Here is a 13,233-nt window from a genome sequence, read left to right on the forward strand (position 1 = left end):
ACTTTGTATTCTTTTATGGAATTAAAGAAATGCTTCAATTTGACAAAATGTAGCATAAACAACTAAGACTAATTTTTTGAAAACTTAAAGAGAAATTAGTATTGCATAAAGACATTAAGAAAATTTTCATTCGACAAATATATTTAGCACAGAGTATCTCCCAATATATTCATTTAAAAATTTTTAAATAATTTTGTACTTGGATTTCTGAGCATAAATATTTTAATATTTAGCTTTATAATCTTAATAAAAATTAGACTATTTTTAGAAAAGTCTTCATGTTAAGAAAAATCCATTGTGTTCTAAATATTTTTCATCTTCAAGTCTATAAACATGCCAAAGAACTCAGTTTAAAAACATTCTTCTAATAAATCTGCCTAAACTGCGTTCATGCCCTCTTGTTCTCTGTAATACGAAATCTAACAAAATAAAGAACAAATAGCAAATATTATAATGTTGCCCTCTAAGCTGTTACTACTTCTACACTTGACACTGGAACTATTAACAAGCATTTCTGCCCACCTGTAATAATCTTTCAGACATACAAAAGTGCACCCACTGGTTTACAACAAAGAATATTCATATTTACCAGATAACCTCTAGTAGCTTTTCAGTGTTAATATGTAAACCAAAATAACATTAATGTTAAAAGTTCAGCTTTTAAAAACAAGTCACAAATATGTTTGCAATTACTGATCTCAGCTTAAAGGAGAGAATGAGAAGCTTAGATAATTTTTTATTTAAATGTTGTTCAATGAAAAGGTAAAATATTTTTATTTTTCTTATGATGGCCCTTAACACAATGTGTAAATTTTTTACTTTATTTCAAATAAGTTTACCCAAAAAAGCATTAATGCTAATTTTTCATGTTAGAATGAAATTTTTAAATGCATAGAGGTAACAATACATTCAATATGGGATCTTCTTAAAATCATATTTTTCTATCCATATGCCACAAATAATATCAATTTCTATATAGCTAACGGGGTTAGTTCTTGAAAACTACTAAAAACTATTCTTTTAAAAACTAACCAAAGATGAGCTCAACAAGATATGGAACTGTTGTTTTCTCTTTTGTTTCCTAATTTAAGGTCATTGTTATTCTACCAACTAGTACCCAACTGATGTTCAGACATAATAAAAATGAATTATTTACAATGATGCTTTATTAAAAAATGCCATTCACAGCAATGAATAATTCTATACTTCTCCCCCATAATAAGTCAATTTTTAGGTATATGGTCTATTTCTAATCCCCCAAATAAAATTATAGCAAAATCTCAGCTCTCTGGACATTAAAAAATCAAACTCCTCATTTCACTGAGATTAGACTTAAACGTAAAAACCTAAAAGTATAAGAAAGGAAGTGCTTATTCGTAGGGCTTTATTCAACACAGTAATTTCAAGACTACCTTCCAAAGTCAATAAAACTTTTGGTTTTATTATATTTTATGATTGTACATTTAAGTGAGCTTTGTAATTCAATTAACATTTGAATCCTTACAAGGTAGAAGGCATTGTGGCTGAAACTCATATATTACCCTCAGAGCTTAAAATCTAGCTTAAACCCTCAGAGCTGAAACTCATATGGCAGAAACTCATATATTACCCTCAGAGCTTAAAATCTAGAATCGAGGTAGTAAAAAGTATGGTAATACCTATGAAAAAAGCAGAATGTGGCAAATGTAAATTAAAAAGAATAAAGTTCTTAACAAAATAAGAAAAGAAGTATGTTGGATTTAAGAACAATATAAACAAAAGCATTGTTGAGGAAAGCTACTAAAGCATATCCTGGAAACAGTAAATTGTTCTCTTTAGAAGAAAAATAATACAGTAGTGAGAAGTTGATATGGTAAGTTAAATTAGAACCAAAAGACAGAGGCCTTAAATGCCAGCAGAGAAATCTGAGCAGGGGAATAACGCGATAAGAAATGAGCTACAGGGAAAAACAAACAAACAAACAAAAAACAGCAATATGTAGAAAGAGTTGATTGAGTAAGACACAGAAATGGGAAGCTGAGAAAGCAAAGAAAACACAGAGGATAGGAAGCTACTGCCATCACCTTGATAGGTAATGAAAGGCCTGACAACAAGTGCTGGCAGTAGCTCTACAAAGGAGCATACAGATGCGACAGGCAACATCAATGCAGAATCAATACGGTATCCAACTGACTAGAAAGCCAACTGTTACGAGAGTGAAGAATTAAAAATGATGGCCATAAAAAGACCACAAGAAATTAGATTTCCTCAATGATCTAAGAACTTTTTAAATTATGCTTTGAATAAAGTACATGGGTAACAAGGGCAAAAACAAAAAGAATTTCTGGCAAAGCAGAAAATTCAATTAAGTAAAATAAACAACTATTCAAGAATGTTCTCGTTATTACAAATATTCAAAATGAAAATTCCTATTTGATGTTTTAAATTATCTACTTTATATTTCACATATTGGTTTATTCAGTTTTTCCATTAAATGCATTATTTTCTTCTTTGGTACTTTTTTCAATTATAAACAATGGCAAAATTCCAAGGTATACAAAGCAAAAAATATAAATATGATCCTTTGCTTCTTTCCTAATAATTTATTATAAATATCCATCCAACTCATTATATACATATCACCTTCATTCCTTGTTAATGGTTGCATAAGAATAATTTTTAAAAATTAAAAAATCATATAAGCAAAGTTTCTAAAAAATAATATTGATAAAATCTCAAATACTTAAACCTTTTTCTATTATAATTAAATAGCTTCAAGCTACACTTCAAAAAGGTAAGAAAGGTAACTTAGCAAACTGTGAAGCAGGTTCTTTTTCTAAATGGAAGTTAAAAGCAAGGGAAAAATCATAAAATAATTTATTTCTTTTCTTCCTTTCCACTCAGTAAGAAATATAAAAACTAGAGAAAACTTTTGAGACCTATTTTCTTTACATCTCAGAGATAGACACCTGTGTGAGACCCCTATGGCACTGGCGTGAAGTCAAGGAAAGCTAAATGTGAGGTGACTAATAATAAATCTTAGGGAAGAGAGAAGCTCAGATCACAATATAAACAAGAAATATAAGGAGATAATTAAACCCAGATAAGACAGGAAAAAGATCTAAAATACTGAGAGATGCTCAACTCTTAAGAGAAATACAGAGAACACAGAACTGTGGGTTAGAGAGTTCACAAAAGAAAGCTAATTTGAAGACTTTTGCTAAAAAGCATTCCAAACAATGAAAGGATTAAAATAAAACCCAGACAACAGATAGACTGGACAGATTAGTAATATGATAACATATATTACATCATAAGAAGTAGAATGAAAGAATATTATAACAATTCACAAACATCTGGAACACAGTAGTACTGAGATGTAGAAACAAAAGGAAAATTGGGTTCATCGTTAATACGAAAGCTATCACCTTTGAAAGAATACTCATTTTTATGAGAGAAAAAGAGATGAGCAAATTTAACACAGTAATATTTCTCCCCAGCTCATGATAAAATAAGGTGTGGAAAAAACCCTAAGTATCTCTACCCTTCTAGTCACACTTTTTTTTTTTTTTTTTTTACAGACCTCTATAAGTTGTATCCATGGTTTTCAAGCATGACAGCTTTGTACTTCCACCAGCAAGTGGTAAAAAGCACTGTCATTCCTATCAGGGCCACCAATATCAACTCCATACCATTATCAAACCAGAAGCATCAAGTAAGATAAAAAAGGAGAGCTCAGTCTGTCTGGGATTGAGGTCATTTCCCTCACCCTGCTTCCATGAAAGCAATTATGTCATATTTCTGAGAGACATTAAGCAAGACAGACTACCAAAACACATCCACCAATTTTTCAGGGAGAAAAGAAAAAGCAGCAAGAGAAGATAATAACATTATGAGGAATCACTTTCCACTCAGACAGTTTTGGACATATAACACTAATAAGGGATGCAAAATGAAAAAATTTTAATTTAACATAAAAAATTTTAATGCTAACAATGAGAGTTCTGGCCATATGAGACACAGACTGTAGGAATGAGAAATACATATGGGACTGATATATATACACAGCAGCCTTTAATATTATACACAATCCCATATGTCATATGGTATGTGAAATACTGACTGGGTAGAGAAGAACCAAACATATGTATTTCACTCTAATATTGTTAATGCCTCACTCAGAACAGGCTGAAATGTAAAAAATCAAACTACATAATCTACACTTAAACAATTTTCTTCCCAATTCTTAAAAAGCTGCAGTCTTTCTTTTGCTATTGAATTTTTTCCAAGTATCACTTCTTACAAGCAACAAAATGCTAGCAAACTGTAGCTACCTAAATTTATAAAACTGTCTTTAATCCACACAATAAAATAATGGTCTGTAATACTAATATCACCTTTCATAATGCTTCCCCAAAAAAGTGACTGATAAATACTAATGGATGAGTAAATATTTGTGAAATTGAAAGGAACAATTTTTAAACTTCTGACTCTATGGAACCTTGTTTAGGAGAGAGTTCCTCAAACTACAGCCCACCTACATCAGAACCTCTATGGTGTCTGTTTGGAAACTGCAGTTTCTGGGCCCCACCTTTACGTTAGGAGTCAGAACGGCTATGGCTGCAGCCCTGAATAATAAGTTTTAATAAGTACCCTCAGGTGATTTGTGTGCTAAAGCTTAAGAACCATTACTTTATATACCGGAAGACAGACTGTGTATCAAAGTGACAGACATTCAAGTAACTAATAAATGAAAAGATATAGAAGCAGCTCTGAACTTAATTGAGGCCACAGTGCCTTCTTAAGGAAAAAATTTTTTAAGCTTACTTCATTTTAACTAATAAAATTTTAATTGAACCATATATACTATAGTTCAGCAGGACATCTGTTTCTTTAAGAAATAAAATTCTATTTTCTAAACAGAAGTTACCTAGGCAAAAGTTTCCTTTAAAAATCATATACTCAGAAGATAAAATAGTACTAAACATAAAGAAGATGACACTATAAAGTGTTACTTTCACTTCATTCAGCCAAAATATTCTGTCAATTATAAACTGCACAATTACTGTTTGTCATAATGTTATCTTATTCTGACCAGAAGGTAAGCACTACTCTTGCATATTTTTGCTCATTTCAATACAAAACTTATTACTTCTAAAATAAGTTCGCAGGGAAAATACTAAAAAACTCTATTTTGTGTATCTTTTGAACAGATGTCACTCAAGTTAGGTAGATGGTTTGAGTCAAACATTTTTCCTTTATTATTGTAATTTCCTTTGTTTGTGCCATCAACACAATTTAGGAAATATTCAGCTATTCTTTGGTAATTTATGACAACTTTAATTTCCTATTCTGTTTTATAACAGTTTAAGTAACAATGGTATTCAGTGTTACTTAAATACTTCAAATGGTATTACAGAAGCACTACCCTGGGAACATTTCTTATTAACCCTTTCACTAAGAATTCTTTCCAACAACACTGATATTATTTTCTGTTGTAATTCTTTTGCTTTTTAGCATTTTCACTGAATCACAGAACCAACAGAACCATAGAGTGAGTTAGTATTATTGAAAATGGGCTGCTAGTGAATACAATTTAAATATATAAAGAAAACAGTTTAGGTGATTGAATATAGCCACCTTACAGAAAAACATATGCCAAAAAATACATTTCAGATAAACAATGACTTTGGTGTAGGGCTTCCTGGAGTCTCATAAATCCCCTGAAATTGTGTGCAAAATTTAATGTGTATCTGTATGCGTGCTTTTTCCCTGGAGCAAACATCTACAAATTCAAAAAGATCCTCACAAAAGCATGTCGTCGAAAACTAAAACAAAAACTATTTTTTTTTAATTATTATTATTTTTTTAACCACGCCACACGGCATGCGGCACTTAGTTCCCCAACCGGGGATCGAACCCACGCCCCCTGTAGTGGAAGCGCGCAGTCTTAACCACTGGACTGCCAAGGAAGTCCCTAAAACAAAAATTATTCTTAGTGTTAGGAAGAAAGTAGGAAAGCAAAATTGGAAAATATTATACATAATTTATTCTAAGAAATATTATACATATCCTTATTCTAAGAAAAATATAAGACAACTTTTAAAAGCATCCAATTTTAGATACAATTAAATTAAATGAGGAAATAAATATAATAAAGTCAGATCAAACAATGAAAAGAACGAGAAAAGTTAAATTAAAATTAATCCTGGTTGGGCTCCCTGGTGGCGCAGTGGTTGAGAGTCCGCCTGCCGATGCAGGGGACACAGGTTTGTGCCCCGGTCTGGGAAGATCTCACATGCCGCGAAGCGGCTGGGCCCGTGAGCCATGGCCGCTGAGCCTGCGCGTCCGGAGCATGTGCTCCGCAACGGGAGAGGCCACAACAGCGAGAGGCCCGCGTACCACAAAAAGAAAAAAAAGAAAAAAATGCAGGCAGAGTTCCCCAACCGGGGATCGAACCCACGCCCCCTGTAGTGGAAGCGCGCAGTCTTAACCACTGGACTGCCAAGGAAGTCCCTAAAACAAAAATTATTCTTAGTGTTAGGAAGAAAGTAGGAAAGCAAAATTGGAAAATATTATACATAATTTATTTATAGCCTTCCTTATTCTAAGAAAAATATAAGACAACTTTTAAAAGCATCCAATTTTAGATACAATTAAATTAAATGAGGAAATAAATATAATAAAGTCAGATCAAACAATGAAAAGAACGAGAAAAGTTAAATTAAAATTAATCCTGGTTGGGCTCCCTGGTGGCGCAGTGGTTGAGAGTCCGCCTGCCGATGCAGGGGACACAGGTTTGTGCCCCGGTCTGGGAAGATCTCACATGCCGCGAAGCGGCTGGGCCCGTGAGCCATGGCCGCTGAGCCTGCGCGTCCGGAGCATGTGCTCCGCAACGGGAGAGGCCACAACAGCGAGAGGCCCGCGTACCACAAAAAGAAAAAAAAGAAAAAAATGCAGGCAGCATCAATGGAGGAGAAGAGGAACCATTACATTAAATTCTTTTTCTCTTCTCTCCCAAGCACTTATTTTTCCTTTTTTTTTTTAAGTGTTAAATGTGATTTTAATAAGTAGAGGAGGTGAGCAGAAAGAAGACATACATCCAGGTGGGAATCACATAGCGTAAACCAGATGAAGAATCAGAAATGGAAGATGTGCAGTTTTTCCCAAGGTCAGTTCACTTGAAAATGAACACAACCGTGGTACTTTCAGGATCGGTTAAATGAAGTCTTGATAAGGAACTCATACTGTGAGCCGATGCAGAACTGACTTCCTCCAAGAGGTCCATGTACAAACAAACATGCCTTGGACATGTATTATAGAGTAAGCTACCACATCTGTTCCTTATTTGGCTTCCTTTAAGAGGCAAGGGTGCTATGTGCCATATAATGACCTCACAATCCAAGTAAGAGCTGGACTGGAATTCTGGGACCTCGAGTTTTTTCCTTCTCTAAAGACTGAGGTCCCTAGGAATTAGGGCAACTCACCCCAGTGCAGACAGCCTCAAAATTTTTCCCAGTGTGCTTCCCCCCACCATTCCGATCGGGGATGGGGTGTGGCGTCCTGGGCCCCCTGCTAGTTGAGGCAGGGTCAGCAGAAGCAGCAGACGGTCCGGCAGGGGTTCTTCTTCTTGTACTGCACGGCCTTGCGCACCTGCATCTTGTCCTGGCCGGTGTAGTCGAGGGTCTTCTGCACGTTGAACTCGATGACGTCCAGGGTGTCAGCCTGCTGCTCCACCAGCATGGCCATCTGCAGGAAGAGGTCGTGCAGGTCGCGGGTGCAGGTCGCGGATGCGGCTCTCCAAGCCGCAGCATCTCACCGTGGCAGCTCTCGATCTCGTTGAGGGCCGCCCGCACACCCTTCACGTCCGCCAGCAGGTTCTCTGAGAACACGTCCCACTTGTCTTGTTCGAACATGTCCTCGATCTGGTCGCCCGACACGTCCTTGCCCCTGATCTCCAGGTGGCGCTGGATGCGGATCTTGCAGTTTTCGCACTGCTTCATCTCGGCCTGGTTGTACTCGTGCATGGCGGCCTGGAATGGGTGGGTGAGAGCGCTGTACCGTGCGCGCATGATGTGCGCCATGGCCGAGTGCACGCCGTGCTGCGACTCAGCGTCCTCGCTCAGTGCCTTCATGGTGCTCAGCCTGCGGTGGATGCTCTCGCCCTGCGCCTTGATGTCCTTGGCAACAGAGCTGATGCGGCGCTTGATGATACTGAGGCACCGCATGGACGTGAGGAAGCGGGTGTTCTGCTTTCCCAGCCGCTTCACGTCGGCAGTCAGCTGCTGGTTTTCATCCTGAAGGTCCTGGATGTCCCGGTACCAGGATTCCAGGATGTGGTCCGTCTTGAACGTGATATCCTCGGGGGGTGAGTCAAATTCATCATCCTTGTCTGGGAACTTCTGTTCATATCGCTTGGTTACTCCACAAGTTCTACTAGCCGGTCCTTCATTATGCTTTGGGGTTGAGATGTGGTTTTCTTCTCTTTTTCCTCTTCATCCATTTTGTCCCCTTGCTGCAGCTCCATGTCTTCATTTGTCTTATTTATCCCTTTAACACACTCTTCAGATGGACTGATTCCTTCCTCAAAGATGGTTTATCATTTCTGTGAGTTCATGGACCACAACCAGCATTCTTTCCTGGCCAGATTCAACAGACAGTCTTTCCTTGAGGATACCTGCTTTGGGGATGATGATCTTGTTGAGAAGACTTTGGAGAGCTGACAGATGTTCCTCTCAGGTCCACAGCTCCTTACCTTACCTATCCCAGTGTGAGCAGGAATCCTTGGTAGGAGCTGACATGGCCTTGCATCACTAGCTCTGGGCGTTGAAAGCTGGGCGCTCCACCTGATTTCTTGAAACCCTATTTTTTTTTTGAATTTTATTGTATTTATTTTTTATACAGCAGGTTCTTATTAGTTACCTGTTTTATACGTATTAGTGTATATATGACAATCCCAATCTCCCAATTCATCCCACCACCGCCCCCCACCACTTTAACCATTACATTAAAATTTTTTTAATTGCTTTTAAGCTGTACAAGTCCTTCAACTTCCACTAACAAATAATATTGTTACAGCCTCTACCCAAAATTTACAAAAGTCCCAACTTCACACAATTCTTTTGTCTTAGAGCACTTTTTGGTTCTCATTAGCACCTCCACCAGAGTACAAGTGGAAGAAATAAATAATAAGTACAAGGAGAAGTCCTCTTCTTACTAGCTGTGTGATCCTAGGAATGTTATTTGTCTCATCCAGACTCTGTTTCCCCAACTGCAAAATGATAACACCTACCTCAGAGGCTGTTGTGAAACCTCAATGAGATAAAATATATACAGTGTTTAGCACAGTACTTGCCACAAAGCAAACAATGACAGCTTTTATCATTTTTCTGAAATTTTATTTTTTTAATGTATTTTCAATTCAATTATGTCATGTAGTTACAAAAAAAATCACTATGTATTGATTACTGTAGTTCCTCAAAAAAGTACTTTTTCTCGTCTCAGTATTTGAGATCTGATTTTCACTTTACTGTGTTTATTCTACATCAGTGCCCAACTTGAACTTGAATATCTTCATAGTAATACTTCAGTATTGTGTTACCAGAAAAAATACACAAGAAATGTATATTATGCGATTTTTTAAGAAAAAACAAAAAAGATGTCATTTTTGTACATATAAGAGTAGAACACACGACCACAGATGATGATGTATAACCACTGTCACCTTCAAAATATATAAATTCATCCTTTAGTTCTATTTCTAAAGAAAGAAGGATAAGAGGAAAGCAATATTGGAGGGACCTACTATATGCTAGACAAGGTTGAAAGCAATCTATAATTTTGTCTCATTAAATCTACCCAACAGTCCTTTGAAATCTGAGAGAATTTACCTTGTCGATATTCACACAGTTAGCAGGAGCGATGCAAATGGGATTTAAATCAAGCTCTAGATGGCTTCAAAGCCTATGTTCTCCTGTCTCTTAATCACAAACTACATAGCAGGAACAATTACATTACTTTATGGTATAATTTTATGACATTCTGAAGTCTCTAAAATGTTAATAAAGTGGATATTACTTTGATGAAAGAAAAGCTTGTGTATACTGTGCTGTTCTAGTTATTACATTAAAATAACTAGCCTGCAAGTGCCCATTCAACAAAATTTGTTCATAAATCATTTATCCTCAGTACAAGTCTTCCCAGCTACTCCTTTTCAGTTTTTATTTTCATTGCTACATTTTAACCTACTCTAGAATATCAATTTCATTACTTTGTTTTAGGTAGAAAGTCTCCACATCAATTAGATGTCTGTTCTTAAGTATCCCCAAACCTTATTTAAAAAAAAACAAACAATACCTTCTCTCTCTCCTCTACCCTCTGTCCAGCAATTACCACTGTTCAGTATTTAAGAAGACCAAGCCGAATTTCTCAGAACACAGTTTAAAAACGAACAAGAGGGCTTCCCTGGTGGCGCAGTGGTTGAGAGTCCGCCTGCTGATGCGGGGGACAAGGTTCGTGCGCTGGTCCGGGAAGATCCCACATGCCGCGGAGCGGCTGGGCCCGTGAGCCATGGCCGCTGAGCCTGCGCGTCCGGAGCCTGTGCTCCGCAACGGGAGAGGCCACAACAGTGAGAGGCCCGCGTACCGCAAAAACAACAACAACAAAATAAATAAATAAAAAATAAAAACGAACAAGATTTTGAACTACTAACCTTACTAGGAAATTCTATGAAAAATGTCCTGTTCACATTTTTCTTCCTGTATTGAGATCCTGACTAAATATTATTCTTATTTCTGTTAGAAGTTAAGTAACTATGGCTCATAACCAGGCTCCCTCACATGCCTATAACCAGATCTGGAATAACATCCTACAAGTATCCCGAAGACCAAGAATGAACATAACTATAAAACAGAAACAGTCTTAGAGACAAGCACACAGTAGGGTTTTAAAACATATGTATCAGCAGAGAATTGAATATGTAAACCTGATTGGAATAAAAAGTAGTTTTCTTGTACTCCCAAATTATTTACCTGTAAAACCTTAAATTGGCCTGAAGCCATTATTTGTTTCTTAAGAGCAACAGGGGAAAAAAATGTATAATTAGCCATGATATCAGAAGAGTATGCAGGATACTTTATAAGCCCTATCCCATTACAGCTGTTTACTTTAAAAATATTAGTTAACATTTCGTATCTGTGTATAAAAAAGGTATGTTTCCTGCCAATAAAAAGACATATAACTCTGGCACTTTCTTCTTGAGGAGAAGCAGGACACATTAAAACACCGTGTGTATTTTATTTTGTTTTGACTCTAATGTCTTTCTAGGGCAGAACTTTACAGATCAGCCATTCTCTTTCCTCCAAAACACAAAGAATCCTCCTTCCATGTAGCTGATATGGTATAGATGCATTTGTTTCTTATTTGCTGCCAGAACAAACTACCACAGACTTAAGAGGCCTGAAAGCTACAAATTTATTATCTTCCAGTTTTGGAGGTTAGGAGTCCAAAATGAGTCACAGTGGGCTAAAATCAAGGTGTCGGCATAGCTGCATTCCTTTCTGGAAGTTCTAAGGGAGATACCATCTCCTTGCTCATTCAATTTGTTAGCAGAATTTAATTCCTTCAGGTTGTAGCACTGAGGTCCCCATTTCCTTGCTGCCTGTGAGCTGGGGACAGTTCCCAGCTACTAAAGGACATCTGCATGTCCATGAGTCCCTTCCTTTATCTTCACAGCCATCAATGGAAGGTTAAGTACTTTCACACTTCAAATCTCTCCTGCCTCTTCTTCTACCATTGCAGCTCTCTGGCTCACTCTTCTGCCTTCCTCTTTCACTTTTATAAACTCAAGTATTTAGAATGGTCCCATCTGGATAATCCAGACTAATCTCCGATCTCAAGGTCCATAACCTTAATCACATCTGTGAAGTCCCTTCTGCCACATAAGGTAATATATTCAAAGGTTCCAGTGACTAAGTTGAGAATATCCTTGAGGGGGCGCACTACTGTGCTTACCATACAACACCACATGCTGAGCTGCACTGACTTGAAGCGAGGAACAAAAGAGCATGTCACCACCTTTTGGCTAAAGAAGAAAAGTTCTTAGGATAAAACAGAGTTCAAAATGCTAAGCAATCTTCATCAAATACTACTACTATCAGAGAATCCATCAATTTAGTTAGACATTATCATTAAATATTTACTTGTTTTTAAATGGAAAAACACCTAAATATATTAACAACTTACTCAAAGCTAACTATATTTCTCACTGTAAAATAGCACTGGTTTCTACCATTAGGCTCTCTCTCTGTTCACTTTCTTTATGTTCCACAAATCTTTATCTGGAAGAAAGCTTCTCACAAAGCTAAAGACACACTGGAAGACACACAGGCTTAGATGAGGTCTTCTGAAAACCATGACACTTTTTATATCACAGAAACAAAAATGAATTTGTTAAAATGGTAATAAGACCCATGACTGCAAGACAACCAGCCAGAAGCTTAGAATCCCCATATTAAATATATCTGAAGACTAAAGAAAGGGTGTTGCTGCTTTAAACTAGTTTTGGCAAAGAGAAAGAATAACTTCTATGGGTATAATTTTTCTGTTGCTCTTCTAAGTAAACGAAAGACTTGCCTTAGAGAACAGATGAACAGAGAGAAAAAAGATCCCATAAAACTGATTTTAGTCTTTAAGTAAAAATTTCCACAAAATGTCATCCTTCCAAAACAAAGTAATAACTTTTAATACCAGTAGACTCCAAAAGGCAAAGTAATGATAAAGTGCCTTGGCAAATTTATTGTTCTAAGTCTGTAAGGTTACTTAGACTCTATGAAACGTTCTTGTATCCATTCATTCTTTGGGAATACAGAGATTTTATATACATAAAATTCAAGTCTGCACTGAACATTACCTCTAAGCATATTTAAAAATTAAATTAGTTTGGAATCTCAACCTACAGAAATTTTTATCAAAGTGATTCAAATTTACAATGCTCATTTGATTTTATGGACTTTGAGTGCATATGCGCAAAAGGCAAATACAAATTATTTTAGTCTAGTTTCCACTAATGGCAGAGTAAATTGGTCAAGCATAGTTTCTTGCAGATAATTTCTAAACCTAGATAAGCCATTTTTAAGAACACACTTATTTGAAGGCCCTGCAAAGTGATCAAAGGCAGGAACATACGGAAGGAAGGGTTACATTTGAAATATATAAATTTCAATGGGTAAGGAATCCAAGTTTGGCGTTTTTTGC

The 13,233-nt window shown here is 36.5% G+C and overlaps 1 protein-coding gene and 1 pseudogene across 1 annotated transcript in view; both read right to left on the reverse strand.

Moving 5' to 3' along the window:
- COG5 (component of oligomeric golgi complex 5) overlaps positions 1–13,233 on the reverse strand; it is a 269,636-nt gene that overhangs the window by 206,172 nt on the left and 50,231 nt on the right. The window lies entirely within an intron of this gene.
- LOC112410465 (syntaxin-11-like) lies at positions 7,555–8,668 on the reverse strand (annotated as a pseudogene).

The sequence above is a fragment of the Neophocaena asiaeorientalis genome, unplaced genomic scaffold, assembly GCF_003031525.2.
Source record: "Neophocaena asiaeorientalis asiaeorientalis breed wild unplaced genomic scaffold, Neophocaena_asiaeorientalis_V1.1 scaffold508, whole genome shotgun sequence".
NCBI lineage: Eukaryota > Metazoa > Chordata > Mammalia > Artiodactyla > Phocoenidae > Neophocaena > Neophocaena asiaeorientalis.